This window comes from Oxyura jamaicensis, chromosome 2 (assembly GCF_011077185.1).
Source record: "Oxyura jamaicensis isolate SHBP4307 breed ruddy duck chromosome 2, BPBGC_Ojam_1.0, whole genome shotgun sequence".
Lineage (NCBI taxonomy): Eukaryota > Metazoa > Chordata > Aves > Anseriformes > Anatidae > Oxyura > Oxyura jamaicensis.
In genome coordinates, this window is record NC_048894.1 from 71892107 (window position 1) to 71906059 (window position 13953).

Consider the following 13953-nt stretch of genomic DNA (forward strand, 5'->3'; position numbering starts at 1 on the left):
ATACTTGTGGTCATTTTCTTCTGTAATTATCTGATTTCAAATATTTCAAGGATTTACTAGTGTAAGATTACAGAGGTGAAGAAATGTTGTGTAATATATTCTGTAATAGAATAAATTCTAATTTCTTAGGTCATTGATCAGCTGAAGTGATTAGGTTGAAATTTTTAATGCTGGCTGCCTGTTTCTTGGCTGATGTGTTTTTACTTGGTTTGTAAGGAAACTTGCAATGATGCCATGTCAGTGCCTACTTCTTTTGTCTGCAAGGGCCATTTTTATAGGTTTCAAAGATATCAAATTATCACTGATAATGTAAAAATCTTCAAGAGGATAAGGGAGAAAAAATAAGTTACTGTCTTGTCTGAGAGGGAGCAGAGGAATTGACACCGATTAACTCTGTTAACTGCTGGCCAGCATGCACGTAGCTGTAGAGTAGCCACAGCATTGGCTATGTTTTCACAAGTCAGCATGCTAAAAAGGCAGGTGAAGGACCCAGGAGAAGCGTGGGATCAAGGACTCTTGCTGCTTTGATAAAAATCCACCCTGATTTAGTCGTGTAATTATTCTCGCACTACTGCTATGTACATTTACACACATAGGAGCTGCTTTGTCTGTAATTAGAACTGCACATTTAACCCAGGATGCAAAATGTGTTGATTTTTGTATCAACTAATTCTTGGCAAGAAAAGAGCTGTTTGTAAAAGATTCTGAACCTGATGAGGAGCCCTGTTGGGTTTGGTGCCAGGGGCCTGAGTGCATTATTAACATTAATTGACCTAATGATCTCACCTAGGTCCCCACTCTCACCTTCTCCTTATAGGTCTATTTGAACTCATGCTAAGGAATATAAGCTATGTGCTTATTTAGGTCAGTTTCAGTGTTGGATTTCCTAGATGGACTCTAGGTCTATGCAGTAAGCAATATTGACTTATGTCCATATCTAATTACCCATAATAAAGGTAGCTTTGTCTCTTGGACATGTCTTGGACCTGTGTTTCATCCTGGTTTCCAGCTCTAATTCCTAGATGATTCTTGGACTTGCATGTGGTAGGTGACTTCTCTCCAGTCCTGTTTTTGGCCCTATCTCTTTCTGTTCCTGACTGGACTCCCTGCCCTGACCATGGGTCTTGCACGTTATCTTGTCTTGTCTATGATGGTGGATAGCTGCAGTTGTTTCTGCTGTGGGATGGAGTCTCATCAGTGAGAGTCCTACCTACCTGTAATGGGGTTGCCCTTGGTTCCTGAGGTACCCTGTTTCTTCCTGCAGGCCTGCTTATTGCTTTCCCACACCTCATGTAGAAATAGTGTGAATCTGTCCCTCTTTATTTTGTTTTCTGTGAAGGCTGAGAAATGGATGACATAAAGCCTAACTGACAGACACTGAAGGCCTAAATTAAGCATTAAGGAATGCTAGAAGTAACATTGTCTGTTGAATCCTAATTTTCCCATCTCAATTAAAAATTAACATATCATGATTTTTATCTGTGTCTATTGCTATGGTTAAGCATAGAGAACTAATCTACAAACAACTGGGTATGTTTTATTATTGTTTACTGTGTAGTTCAGGCCTTATTTCAATCACAGTACTTGATCATGGAGATATGTGGGGCTTAATTTTGCATGTATTTCTTCTGTGCTAATTGCTGTTGTACTGCATGGGTACTGAACTAATTATATTAGATTTAGCTCAAGTGTGACTTTTGTATTTATTTTTTTCCCTGTGCTGCTGTAACTGTCCAAATGTATTTATCAGACAGATGTTAGACTAATTTAATTTTACTAGAATATAAGCTGTTTATGTATGCTGTACAAAACAAACAAACAAACAAAAAAAAAAAAAACAGGTTCATGGACACTGTAGGGGAAGCTACTGACATGCTGTAAGCCAGTTTCTCATGTGCTTTCAGGGTACTTCCAGACCATTAATTTATCTATCTCTGCGTTCTATCCAGCTCTCTTGCTGTTATTCCAATGCCTTCAGATACAGGGGTGAATATTTAGCATTTCCACGAACTGAAAATGGGAGTCTTAGTGGCAGACAATCAGTAACATGCCCTCTGCTGTGGGCTTGTGAAAATTCTGGCTTAGACATACGAGAAACCTTGTGACCCTCTTAGGCAGCATTAAAAGCATTTTACCCATAAGCTCACTTCTCCCTTTACTTGTTCATGTTTGCAGCACTTCTAACAAAGGAGTCAAGCTTTTTCTAGAAAGGTCGGTATTGTGTAAGGACTATTTATTCTCTTCTGAGGTAATTCCCCTTGGGTTTGACTTAAAAAAAGAACAATGCCTCAGTCTGTGGTTTTAATGTAGTATATTGTATACAGAGGACAGCTCTTCCTTGAAGAGGAATACCATACATTTATACTGTGGTTGGTATTCTGTTTTGGCTCTTCCTTTCATGCATTATGTAAATACAGATTGGCAGTACATGCCTGGAAGGTGTTACACTGTTGGAAGACGTTCTGCAGAGACTTGGAACCTCTATGGTTCTTGAATAGGTTTGTTTTCTAAGCAAAACAAATTCTGTAGGGAGATGCAGTAACTTTTATTAGGTGTTCCTGTCTTTCAAGGTAGCTTTTCTCTTTGGCCTAAGAAGTAATCATAGTTTTTCTGTTGGCTGTAGGGGGAGCCAGGTGGGGAAAGAGAAGCCTGAGCAGGGTCCATTTGGCTGATGTGTAAGTAGCAGCAGATGCAGGGCCAGATGGTCTAAGGAATGGAAAGTGTGAGTTCCAGTGTGAGTTCACCAGCTTTGCCCCCATGGGAAGGGACAAAAAGTCATTTGAGTTGTGAAGCTACAGTTATGAAAGCATATCAAGCATTAATCCAGGGAGCAGCCCAGAGGCTTAGGCTGGGCCAATTATACTGAAGAGATTTTAGTGATCTGCAGTCTAGTCTTCTAAAGCTAAGCTCCCTCTGTAGCAAAATGAAGGTAGTGGCTCTCAGTACCTCCTATAGTTTCAGTTCTCTCTACAAAGCCTTCTTGACCACCCTCTGGGTGAACTCATCAGAGTTTCTGATATGCAATTTTGTTTAGCTATTAGGAATTGCAGTACGTTGATGGATAGATCTGATAATAGTCCAGCTAGTCTACTTATGTTTTCTAATATCAGTTCTTCCTGGTTTGGAGCAGACAAACTTGAATACTGAAGACTTTTTCATATATATAAAAACAAACAAACAAACAAACAAACAAAAAAACCACAATTTTCTGATTACACAAAGAAAAGGCATGGAACGTGGATCTTATTCTGTGCCTGTCTTCCATCCTTTTAAATGTCAGAATGTGTATACGCAGATTTCTCTTTTGCAAGTATTTGATACTATGAGGAATCAAGGATTTTTTTTACATGCTTTTTGTGTACATATGTTTATTCTTAATGTGAATCTTTAAGGATTATTTAGAAAGTTTGACGTGTTCAGTATTTTTGTTTTATGACATTTTCCACCTTCATGTGGTAATACTGCTGAATTTCAAAGTAATTGTGATTATCAAGTCTGCATTCTATTTGTGATTTTTTTTTTAAAGTCTTCCACCACATGCTCATCTGTATTGGCATACCAAACTTGCTGTGAAAGCTACAAAGCATAGTCATTCTTGCTGTTCTTTGAATGGAAACACACCTTCAGCTGTATGTCTTGAAATGATATATGCAGCCACCAGCAAAGAAAGGGTGATATGGCACAATAGGCAGCTGTTTGAGTGGATGAAGTTCTGTAGCAGGGCTTTCTGTGGTAAAAATCTTCAGTGATTTGCATGCATTGCTTTCACCAATAGAAGTACTTAGGCAGCAGTTCTTGCTCCTCAACTTACTTCTACTAAGAGGCAGTATGAGTTTACTAAATCTTTCTGAAAAACTTGTAGTCTTCAGACACGAGCTATTAGTGCTCACAAGTTATGGAGTAAGATTTTTAAGTATACTTTATCAAACTCCTTTGAGTTTTTATCTGTATTCATGAGCTTAGGTTGTGCTGTAGTCCTTCCCTAATAAATACAAATTTTCCCTCTCCTTATTAGAACTAATATGTAAGATGTTCATGAGATGACCCATCCAGACAATTTGACTACAAATTGTCAACTGTAGTAGGTTCCTCCTTCTATGAAAGAAGTTTCCCAAAAAAATAAATTGAGTGAGGGAGGCTGCCTTATTTCAGTTCCTTTATGTTATAGTACAGCGTGGAGATGCAGTACCCTGCTGGGAAAGTAGGCTTGAGTATAGTATCTGGTCCACTTTAGGGCAGAAAAATCAAGGCCCCAGCTGCTTCTTGCCTTCCTGTGCAGTAGGGGCAGTGTTTCTGCGATGGAGGCTGCTCCTACTTTCCTAGCATAAAACAACCCTCAACAGTGTGGTCTGGTTACAAAAATGGGAAAACTGACACTATAAAGTCAAGATGTATTTTAAATGTCTAATTTTGTTTAATACTGTAGAAGTGTTCTGAACAGAAACCATCCTCTCAAAAGTGAATTCTCCACATTATTGTAGCAATTGCTGCATACTTCTCCAGGGTGTTTTGAGATGCAGTTATCGTGTTTGGGACTTAAATGTCTTAGCAATAACAACATGGTGCATGTAGTTCACCTCATTATTTGTTTCTGAAGGTGATGGTAAGGATCAGAAAAATATTCTGTTGATGATGGATTTCAACGGTGATTGTTTACTGGTTACAAATCAATAATTTATAGAGGTGAGAGATGCATACAAAGTGTTTGTGTGATTTACTTCAACAAATTGGTTTGAGTGGGCTGGAAAGGAAGTATGCTTGATAGAGCTTTGGATTTTAGAATGCCTACAACTTAAAATCAGGATATTGGTAGTCAGGCTATCCCAGTGACTTTCATTACCAGCATTTGTCACTTAACTTTAAGGAAATGTTCCTTACTTATCTAATTTTACTCACTGACAGAGAGCTGTGGTCAGCAGTGGGAACTTCAGATGTGTGTACTTGCATGGTCAGTGTGCAAAGAAAACCGAGCTAGCATACACAGTTTAGAATTGTAGCTAATTTGTAGCTAGGCTTACAGTTTCTTTATATGCCTATATTATGTACTGATGCTTGCTTGACTTGTTAATAGCATGAATAGTAACTTTTAATGAGTAATTAGCCTGAAGGAAAAAAGAAATCAATAAGATTTTTTTGAGAAAGTCTTTCATCTTGACTCTGATGTACTCAGTAGTTGATTCAGGTGCTGCTATCCCTAATCCAAGTAGTATTTATTACTCAGTTCAAGCTAATTTTGCAATTGACAAATTCTCATTCCAAAAGCATATGTTATATAACAAAAGACAAGGCTGACTTACTGGTTTATTCTTATTGAAGTGTCTGGAATATAAATCGTGTACAGCCTAAATGTCACAAACACAAAGTCGAACTTGTTGTGGTAGCACAAGTTATAGTGCAGTACTGTGCAGGGGGGAAGTAAATAAAGTGCTTATTTCATGTAGGTCAGGATATAGAATACAGTACTATAAATTTTTAATGACTAATCTTTCTTCATTTTTGTAAGGAGGTAACTTGTGTTTTCCAAGTCTCTCTGCGTACAATTACAATAAAATTGTGCAAGTTGACATATACTATCCAAATATGAAAACAATGAGAATGATTATGACTTTGCAGTCTTGTGTTAAGGCAAAGCAGCTGTTGTATAAATGCTTTTTTTTTTTTTTTAAATATCCTTAGGCATATTAAATTATTAGTATTTCTAAGACAGAAGTCAATATTTCTACCAACGAAAACATTGAACTTGTTCATTACTTTTTGTTGGCCATTTTCAATGATCAATGCTGTATCTGTTGTAAAAATAGCCTTTTTTTTGGGTAGGGTGGGGGGAGAAGGGGCTAATGTGTGTATTCTACAAGCCTGAATTAAAAGCTATTTTCATTTCCTGATTAGATGCTCAACGACTCAGACTAATGAACCTGTGGATTTTAAATTCCTCTTTTGTCAATCATTTAATCCACTTTCTAGCAGTCAGGGAACCAGCATAAATTATCTTCCTCTCACCGCAGCAAGTTGTCTCCTTAGGAGGAGAGTGGCTGTCTCAAGCTGCAATTCAAATATTCTGATGTAGGGTGATGATTAAATTGGTCAACTGGAGCAACTTGCTGCTAGCAGCACACCTGAATTAACCTGAATGCAGGCATGTCTCCTAGTGAAAGTTGAGAGAAGCTGCTAGACTTAAAAAAAAAAAAAAAAAAAAAAAGTAAAATCTGTCTATCTCCACTGCCTAAAGGAGACCATTATACAACCCTGCCAGCATCTCTTGCTACAAGAGCTCAGGAATCTTTCACCAGATGTAATACTGAAGGTGACAACTAGTACAGACTTCTCAGCTTTCTTGAGTCTTTTTTTTTATTTTATTTTATTTTATTTTTTTTTTAAAGGCATTCAGACTTTTTCTCTGCAAAGCCCTGACATGTTGCCATTTAAAGTAGAATTTGTGTCTTTGGTCATCCTTTTGCTGACTAAAAGTGCCTGAATTGTATTGTCATATGTTAGAGGACCCTCTTCCTTAGACAGTCCTTCTGCAGTTCTTGTAAAAGTAATAATTTTCAGGTGCTCTGGATGTGGTTACTTTAATGGTGTCTTAGACAACTTATGGGCAGAATCTTACAGATTTGGACTGTAAATGTAATAACTCAAAGACATTTCATAGCAGGAAATGTTCAGCTCTGTATCTTGGCCATATAAGAACCCCTACAAGCAATTCTTTCTATGTCTAGTTGTAGTCAAAAACTTCAGAAGTGCTTTTTTTCTATCTTGACTCTGAAAAGTGTATTGATAGTGTTTTTAAAAACAAACAAACAACAAAAAAAAACCACTTCTACTTGGTCCTTTTCATGCAGTTAACTTATACTACTTATACTTTCAACTTTCCAAAAAAAATCTATAAATTATTTTTAAAACTATTTGGGTCTTTGTATGATGAATTTGGTGTTCAGCTAATATGGAAAATCTAACTTTTAGGAGAGTAAATGCCTTTAGTTAATTGACTTCTGGCTCATTCAACATTTTAAGCAATGGCATAATTTTTTATAATGGCTTCTGGTCAGTCAAGTACATTCCATTTTGATATTGGCAGGTGGAATGAATTTAACTAGGGGTAATTATAGCACAAGATTGTTTATCCAGGTAGTTAGTAACTAATTAGATGAACTGTGATTCTCTCAGAAAAGTATACATTTTCTTCTGAAAATGAGTTATATTTACTGTGTATATCCTGTCTACTATGTAAATTATTGTTCTTTAACCTTAATACAAGGGATCGATTATTTTCATCAAATTTAACCACTTTCTTAAATTCCAAATTTTTCTCAGAATATCCTTGTCATTTCTTTTAGCCTTTGATATTAATAGGTTTCCAACTGTTCACTCAATTTCTTTGTTTAGAACCAAAAGAGGGGATTAGAATATGACATGAAAAGATGCATGATGGCAAAATTATGTAAGAGCTAAATCAAAACCAGGCTTTCTGTTTTAATTCTAATCTTAATTTAAGCAGCATAACTGGTGTGTGTTACAGCAATAGTGGTATTTAGTTTAAAGTTATGTTGGTAACTTCAAGTACTTAGTTTTAGGTAATCTCTAGAATAAAAGAGTAAATATTACTCCTGTAAAGAATCTATCTGCCTTGGTTTTTAGCATGTGTTCTCTTCCCTACCCCAGAGCGGTCTGCAATAAGTTTAGATATATCCTTCTCTTTTGTTAAAGAATGAAACCCTTAGCTAAATATATTGGCTATTTTTGTGACTGAATGCATCTCTGGAATCAAACTATGTTTATATATGAACTTTCACACGACAGTTGTTCCTAATATCATGTGACAGTAATAAACTAGGAAAAGGACTTGAGAAACATAAAATTTCTACTACTCCTTAAGATAAGTTTGTTTGGTAGAAATATATCATTGGCATGCGATGTTGCTATTTGGGCTGCTCAACTACAACTAATGGTTAGGAAGCACTTGCCAAACCTAGGTAGTCAGAAAAGCGTATGCTCTAGTTGATCAAGAAGACAAAATGTAGTGATAGTTTTTATTGTCTGAATGCTTACTGAAGACGGTGGAGCATGCAAGCCATAGTTCTATAGCAACAGATCTTCTCCCCTAAAGAACTCAGAGCTGAAGAAACCATGGCAAGTGGAAGGGTGAAAATGAAACAAATTTCATGAAAATTATAGGGGTAGGTTGATAATATTGTGCGGTTATTTAGTAAGGCCATGCCCATATCTGAGTTTTGCTTTATTTTTGTAGCTTGAGACTTCTGGGGGCTTAGAAAGTGTGAACTTCACATGTACTCTGACTTTCTTGGATGCCCAATGGCTGAGCTGCAAGGCTCTCAAGCTGTATTGCAATCGAAAAGACAACATATAAGTGATGTTTCCTGACATACGAATATATCTCTTTATTATGCTTTTGAATCTTAAAGAGACTTATCAAGATGTTCCCTCTTCATAGAATAGCTATTGTGAATGGGTGCTTATAAAAAAAAGTAAACAAATGCAAATTTGAAATTTCTTTTTGTTTCCATGGAAAATTAATTCCAGTAAAGCTGATGGGAAAACTAGAATCATTCACTTTCTTCAAGCATGCTTTCATTTCAATGTCTGTATGTATGGGAGGAAAAATAGCAGTATAATTGCCATTCCACATGGATTGGCTCTGACTTCCTGACAAACTCTTTCCCCATAGATATTGCTGAACAGGACTCAGTCTTTACAAAACTTCTGCCCTGTACTTGTAATATCTGAAAGGCAAAGGGGGTATCTTCTGTCTCCCTATTTTCTTAAAGTAGAGTTTTAGTTCTTTAAGAGCTCTTCTACTTGAGTAGACCTGAATAGAACCCTTCAGTAGTTTACACAAGTGTCTTAGAACAGTCCTAAGAGTGGTTAAGAAATTAGAAATTTTGGGATTAGTGAACCCGCTCTCCTCTACCAAGGCTGACAAATTTGGAATGCTAAAGGCCATTCTCTTTTTTTTAAAAACAAACAAACAAACAAACAAACAAACAAAAAACTTCAATGATCTACTGTTACAAACTGGCAGAATACAAGTGATATCAAGGCCATCTTCTTAATGATGTCCTTAATAAAATACCCCTTTTCTTTAATTAGTTTTCCTCCTATTATTATTCTGAGGCTTATATCATGCTTTGAGTACACAAATTTAATATCAAGTGCTAGGACTGCATCTGCTGTCTGGCCTGGAAAAGCACAACAAAATCCTCAGCAACAGAACAACATCCTCAGTCAACAAGGACTGAATGCTGTTTTTGTGAGGGAACTGCAGTTCAGTTCCCCCCAAGAGGAGCAAGTTGAGTTTACCTTAGTCCTGTTTATATATATATATATATATATATATATATATATATATTTCTAGGCATGTCTTGCTCACAGTACCTGGAGCATAAGATGGGTTTTCTGGTGTTAGAGTTTGTCAATTTATGCAGAAGGAGAGGGCTAGATGTGTTAGTCAACAACTTATCCTTCTAATTTTTTCACCATTTGATGGAAGTTACTATATAAGTACTGTAATGGTTGTTCCTTTCTTCTGGTCACTCCTTTAAAAACTACTGGTCTCAAATTCTTCAGGAAAAGAATTTTAAGAGCAGAGGTGTCCCAGCCTTATGAGTGGAAAACTTACAACATTTGAAGCTTAAGTTTGAAGCAGCACACAATGTTCTGGTACCATTGAGATACTCAGATCTGAAACTAATTTATAAAAATTAGAAATACTGTGAAGAGAAAACAAATACCTAACACAAAGCAATGGACATAAGATTTATGCAGAATAAAATCTAAAGGCATTTTTTTTTTTTTTTCTTAATCTAATTATGTACTTAAGCCACAACAATGACAAGGAAAGCTGTTTCCCATGTATCTCCCAATGAGAGCTTAGCTTCTAGTAATATTTGAGAAATAATTAAGGCTAACTTTAAAGACTCAAATTCTAAAATTATTCCACTGAAGTGGTGAGTTCTTTAATCCTATGTTTACAGATTAATATTATGGAATCTCATTAGTTTCCTGGGAAAATATTGCAGGACACTTCAACAAATTAACTGCTGATAATTATAGTTTAGAATTTAATTCTTGAGTTAAAATTGTCAAGGCAAAATTTATTTAGATTATTGGAAAAAAGTAAGTATGTATCTTCTTAACAAGTTAGTTTTTTTCCTCTTTCTGCCTTCTAGTATATAAATGCATGTGTTGTGTGGACTGCATCTTTTTTTTTTTTTTTTTTTTTTTTTTTTTTTTTTCCTGGGCATATAAACTGTCATTTTCTGACAGTGTGAACACATACTGTGGAGATAGCTGAAGCTGGAGAAAGAAGACATACTTGAGAAAGAAGACATACTTGTCATTTCCAAAGTTTATGCTCAAGTTCATATGATGGTATGGTCAATGTCTCAAAGTCACTCTGGGGAGTAACATCTGAGTTTCCAATACACACTGAATTATCTATGACAGCAACTGTGGCTGTTTCTGGAATAGGCTTTAGCATGTCAGATATAATGGAAGGTATGCTTATTTTTGTAGAACTTACCTCTCTGACTTTGGGAAGGAAGACAAGGGGAGCATGTGTGAGTGTGCCTGTGTGTGAAACAAACAGGGAACGTTGATCAGCAAGCATTTCCTTTCCTGTAACATATGTCACTTAAAAATATCTCTTTAACTACTTTTGATTGCTAGACAAATTTGGAAAATTTCATATTCTGGAATAAAAAAAAAAAATATCTGAGTTTGACTGAAGGCTCTTAAATACTTTCTTGAAGGAATTTTCTCTTTCAGAAAAGATACCAGATCAGCCAGCCAAACAAAATGTCAGTGGCTCGTTGTGTTACTACCCCCCGAGTTATAAACTTTAAATTAAATTAGGAGTTGTCTTAGCAAATATCATCCAGGTGTATTTCTTCTCCTTTGAGACATGATGCACTGTATTCTTCTCTTTTCAGTCTTTGTTAGAGCATGGTTCTTCTGAACCTTTCTGTTCTATACAAAAAAAATCTTGAATATAACAAAAGTCCAGTTTCCATTTCAGAAAATGAACGTTAACTCAGAAGGGAGATTCATTTAATAGTTGAGTAAATTAATTCTATGCATTTCCAAACAGTTCATTATTTGCCAGCAAACCAGGGGATAACCTATTGAGTTTGAAACAAATATTGAAAACTGCTTAACTGGCTTAAAATAATATTGGACAGCATTAAGATTAACAACTTGAACATAATTGTTCTTTTTTATTCTACCCTCATTTTAGGTTAAATAACATTTTTTTTCACAATCAAGTTATTGTTCCGTTCATGAAGTGCTAGATGATTAGTCCTAAGAAACTTGAATTTGGAGCAGGGACTCAAAATTTTGGCCTAAGTCAGACCTCTTCCAGGTCTGATACAATACACTACCTTCAGTCTAAGTGTGAAGTATTTGCACTGGCAGTTAACAATTGAATACTATTTTAATCAAATCTGATTAAATATAGTCCTTTAGTACTTAATAGCTGAAGGGATTCATGTTGACATACATGTGTTATCCATAACTGTGGACACAACATAATAGCTGCTATGGGGAAATGTATTGTAAAGTGCTTGTAGATGGCATGAATCTGTTCTGTCAACATTACTTAAAGCAAAACGATACCTTCCCCTAAAGGAAAGTGGTACAGATATATCGATGCCTAGGGAGGCTTCAAAAATGGCTCAGCTATGTAGCTGTTAATCTGTCTAGATCAGATGGCTTGTTGTAATTTCTGCTGTATGCAAAACTCTAGAAAAAGCCACTAAATCATGTAATCTTTAAATTATGAAGATGGTCACAATATATATATTTTTTGTGGCTTTAGAGTGGCTGAGTAATTAAGTGTTCTTAAAGCCATCATATTATTTCTGGAGTGTCTGTATTATATGGCAGCCATGAGTTTCTACAATACCTAAATCATCACCTGCAGAGCCTTTGCTTCCTGCTTGCTATGTCATAACTAGTAACAAAATGGCAAAACGTAAAGAAAACACACTTCACCGGGGTGTTACTTGTCACCTAATGCAGTAGTGGAGGAATTCCAAATAAGACAGCAATTGTATGTATCATATATGTATTTGCATGTGTGACTATAAAATTGTTTCCTTTTGGGAAGATTAGATGAGCAAGAAACCTAGCTAAATTGAAGGGAGAGTGAACATTCTGACAATAAGTAACATGCACAATGCCTCCCACTAAGCAAAGAGCAGGTTCAAGGCCACCTAATTAAATTGAACAAGTACAAGTCTATGGGCTATGATGAAATGCATGCCAAGGAACTGGATGGTGGAGTTTTCAAGCCACTCGCCATCATATTTGAAAACTCATGACAGTCAGGTCCAGCCCCTGGTAAATGGAAAAAGGGAAATATCGCTCCTATTTTTAAAAAGGGTGGGAAGGAGGATCTGGGAACTACAAACTGGTGAGCCTTACCTCTTTGCCTGGGAAGATCCTGGAACAGATTCTCCTGGAAGCAATGTTAAGGTACACGCAGGAGGTGATCCAGGACAGCCAGCATGGCTTCACCAAGGGCAAACCATGCCTGATCATTCTGGTGGCCTTCTGTGATGGAGCAACTGCATCAGTTGACAAGGGAAGGCTCAGTGATGTCATCTACCTAGATTTCTGCAATATCTCTGACATAGTCCAATATGACATCCTAATATCCAAATTGGAGTGAGATGGATTTGAAGGGTGGACTATTCAGTAAATAAGGAGTTGGCTTGAAGGCTGAACACAGAGTGGTGGTCAATGTCTTTATGTCCAGATGGAGGCTGGTGATGAGTGGTGTCCCTCAGGGGTCTGTCTTGGGACTGGTGTTGTTTAATATCTTAATGATATAGACAGTGGGATCAAGTGCACCCTCAGCAAGTTTGCAGATGACACTCAGCTGAGTGGTGAAGTTAATACAAAAGAAGGAAGAGATGCCATCCAAGAGACCTAGACAAGCTACAGAAGTGGACCCATGTGAACCTAATGAGGTTCAACAAATCCAGGTGCAAGATGCTGCACCTAGGTCAGGGCAATCCCAGACATCATTACAGACTGAGATGATTTCATTGACAGCAGCCCTGCAGAGGAGGACTGGGGGGTACTAGTGAAAGCAGTGTGTGCTTGCAGCCCAGAAAACCAATTGCATCCTGGGCTGCACCAATAGAAGTGAAGCCAGCAGGTGGAGGGATGTGACTGTCCCCCTCTGCTCTGCCCTTGTGAGGGCCCACTTGGAGTGTTGCATACAGGTCTGGGGCCCCAGCACAAGAAGTATGTAGAACTGTTAGAGTGAGTACGGAGGAGGGACAGAAAAAGAGGATCAGAGTGTAGGAGCACCTCTCCCATGAAGAAAAGCTGAGAGAGAGCTGGGGATGTTCATCCTGGAGAAGAGAGGGTTCCAGGACGGCATTATTACAGTATTTCAGTACTCAAAGAGGGTTTATATTAAAAACAAAAACAAACAAACAAAAAACAACAACAACAACAACAACAACAACAAAAAAAAAAAACACTTTTTGCTTGGGCAGATAGTGATAGCACAAGGGGGGGGGGGGGGGCGGGCCGGGGGGTTAAACTAAAAGAGGGAAGATTTAGATTGGCTGTTAGGAGGAAATTTTGTACTTTGAGGGAGGTGAGATGTTGGCCAGAGAAGTTGTGAATGACCCATCCCTGGGGATGTTTGAGACTAGTTTGGATGGGACCCTCAGTAACCTGATCTAGTGGGTGGCATCCCATTAGATATAGGTTGAAACTAGATTGTCTTTAAGTCCCTTCCCACCCAAGGTGTCTATGAATAACAGGTTTTTATAATATTTCTGTGACTCAACACTGGTCTCGAAGCTTTATTAACAGTTATGACATCAAATGTTATAGAAGTGAAAATTTATTCTGGTTGCACTTTAATTGCTGCAGTCTTTATTGCTCAATATAGACAAATTTTACTAACGGTTT